Raw genomic sequence first — 3,472 nt, 5'->3', positions numbered from 1 at the left:
AGGGAAAAAACATTTTCTGTCTCTTCAAGCATAATAACTAGTGAACATCATCTGCAAATATATTAAGATAGTTTTCATCTCTGCTCTGTGAACCTGTGAAATACTTTTCTACAAGTTGTTAATATTTACATCAGTTCAGAAAACTGTGGAGCAAATTAATTGAAGAAGAAAGCATTCAGAGGTACTAAATATAAAAGATACCATCACAAGTTCAGGAAATCTCTGAGGTGCAAATCAAGGGAAACTGAGACAGGGTGTTTGGAAGAGGTTTTTTATGTGCTTATCTTGCTCTTCTACTGTCCCACTGTTGACTGCTAAAATTCCTAAAAGTCACCTTGGTATACTGTGATATGAACCCCCTGAAATCTTTCGAAGGGAACTTATAAACTCTTAATAGTTAACTAAAACATTGTCTTGATACATTAATTCTCTGCAAGTTTCAGTATTCAGGCTGCAGGTAAAGGACCATAAATTTGTGTTTTTCAACACACGCATAAACTGTTCTGCACTAAGCAGCACATAGGTTGGTAAAACAATTTCTGCTAAAATTGCTCTAAGTGGTCCTGAGCCCTTGGAAAATGAGAATCTAAGTACTGCAGCTTGCAGTTTGAGTTCAGTGATGCTTCAGTGCCACCGTGTACCAGCTGCAGTTTATACCTCATGAAGCAGCTTACTGAAGAGTCATGTAAACTCTGGGTGAGAGACTTTAGACCCTGATTCTCAGCCTTTTCACTGCAAATAAACAACACATTCCTGAAATTTCAAGTACACAGGCAGAATATCCTCAACTCCAGCAGGCTGATGACAAGTTGTGCAGAGGAAATCTACTATAGCCTCAGGAACTGATGGGTTTCCTACTCATTCACAACAGATTGACTAGTGCTAAATATATATATCCTGTATTTCCACACAGTCTTGGTGAAGAAGTCAACCTGTTTACTCTCGTTTAAGATGGAAAAAAACATAATGTGAATGTAAAGTGGTAGTTCATAAAGGAAAAGCTAAATCACATTTTTCTCACCAATCCATGCATCTAGCTTCAAGTTCACTGAATGCAACATCAGCCCATGCTCAACAATGCACAGGGAGGGAAAGCTCATTGACATCACTGGAATGCTTGTGTCATTAGTAATTTTACAAGGGAAAAAATTCCTGGAGACTAAAGCACGGCAATGTTAATCATGGACTTTCAGCAGCATGGTAATGCTGCTGAAAATCCATGATTTGTAAATGCTGTTTACTTTGGTGTCTTTGGATCTTGCCTTGTGGCATCAGCCTTTAAGAGATAGTTAGATATTCTGGCCTTGGGAAAATCCCCAGTAACAAAACATAGCTAGATACAGTGAGCTCAGTCCTGCAGCTGATGGTACTCATACATACACAGCTTCTCTGCAGATAAATAAATAACTGCCCTGAAACCTGGGCCAAAAAGCACTGTCAGGTTTGAAGCTTGGTATTTGGTGCAGATGAGCACCAAATACCTGGCAGTGCTGCTCCAGCTCTGCTAGCCCATGGACAGCATGTTGGTGAGAGATCTGGATCCAGGGGTGTACAAGTCACATGTGATTCATACAGGTAAGAGACCTTCACAGGACTGTAACACAGTGGTTAATCCTCCAACTTCTTCCAAGTCTTTCCCATAAGGCCTAAGAAACCGAATGGACAGCCTGATAAATCTGCCCTCCAGGAAATCCAGCTCTCTGTTTCAGCTTACACCTCACTATCTGTGTCCTTTTCCTGTGAGCTGCTGTCTCACTTTAAGTCTTCTCCCATATGAGAGGTATGATATGAGCTTGTAAACAAGCTGCTTCTGCAAATATCACTCTAAGTCTGGGGTGGGGCCCCACAAAATTTCAGAAACAACTAACTGTACTCCCCCTTTAAAAATACCTCAAAAGTTTAAGATTAGACCTTAGGTGTTAACTATTCAAATAGGAGGGGGTTTCTTGCTTGGCTTCACATACATACTGATACCTTAACATTTCAGTCTTTCTCCCCACTCCCATTAGAACAAGACTGTATAAACTTGGTCTAGCTTTCCTTAGTTATTGCTGTGGAAAGATGGAGATGCGAGCAATGCTGTGATTGGCATTGTCAAAGTAGGAGCTAATCAACCCATGGGAACAAATGTTTACCATTCTGCTAGGAAAGCAGTAGGGAAAACAAGTTACAGCTGCATTTCTCTCAACTCAGCCCTCTGCAGACAAGGGCATGTTAAAATAAGGCTCGTTAGAGGAAAAATATAGTATACATGAGATTGAAATAAAAGGGGAAAGCAGACAGGTCTGGTTTCTGAGCCTTGAACCAGCAAAACTGAGCTGGCTGTGGCTTCTGCTCTCATGGTCAGATTTCTTAGTGCCTAGTTAAGTCACAGACTCTGTTTAAAGTCTTTCCCCACCCCTGGACTGCATATAAAATAATAAAATGGAAAACTAATGGATTCAAATGGTTAGAGGACTAAAAAGTTCTTGCAGGAAGCAGGACAGGCAGACAGTGTGATCACATTAGAATGATATCCTGCCCTGGGCCTGCAAGAACCATCAGGGTGATGTTATGCAAAAAGTTAAATGCCATACATATCATGCCATAAATATTTAATTCTTTTTTTTAGAAAGTCCAGGGAAAACTTAAGCATTTTCTGTGAAGTTCACTGGATTTTTTCCCACATGTAAACCTCTTCCCTGTGATGAACATCATCCTGCAAAAGGAACTAGCTGAAATTCTGTCATCATTGAAATCCAGGAGTGTTTTTTATTTTAATCCAGCTGAGATTTTACTTGTTGCTTTCTGTGCAGGATCTCACAAACTGTGCATAGAAGAATCACCTTTCACTGATCTCACAGTTTCTGAAGCCCATGGGACAGTATCTGTGGAAAAAACCAACAAAGCTGATTAGACAACAATAACCTAGGCTTGTCCCTACAAAACAGCAGTCTCCTCCCAACACAGCTAAAGGAAGCAACAAGCCAGATGAGGAAGGTAAACTTGGGATCTGAAAGGAAAGAGTCCCTGGTATTTATAAAAGTCAGAGGTTCACACGGAAACTAAGTTACAGCACTGATTCTCTCCAATCTATTTCAGGACACACAGCCCTTTCTCAGCTATAGTATTCAACTCATTAGTGTTGGAATATTTATCCTGTTTTTAACTCTTTAAGTGGAAAACCTTGTACTGATTTGAAACTATATTGACAGCTAGAATCTATGAAGTGAATGCTGAACACTGAAATCCATTACATGAATAAAAAGAAACAGAGAGAAAAACCAAACTGCAGCTTCAGTATGTGAACTGTAAGCAATGGAGCCATTTGACCCATCATGGTCTTCTATGATGAATACACCCACAGCATGGAAAAATAGAAAGGGAAATTGCCTGCAGCAGGCACTGTGATGAAGTACAAAGGATGCTGATGCATGCAGTATAGGCTGCATTTAATGCTTTCTCACAGGAACATGGGGTAACTCTGGGAAGG

Source organism: Acanthisitta chloris, unplaced genomic scaffold, assembly GCF_000695815.1.
Source record: "Acanthisitta chloris isolate BGI_N310 unplaced genomic scaffold, ASM69581v1 scaffold16305, whole genome shotgun sequence".
Taxonomy (NCBI): Eukaryota; Metazoa; Chordata; class Aves; order Passeriformes; family Acanthisittidae; genus Acanthisitta; species Acanthisitta chloris.
The sequence above is the reverse complement of the archived record's forward strand: the minus strand, read 5'-3'. Positions refer to the sequence as shown.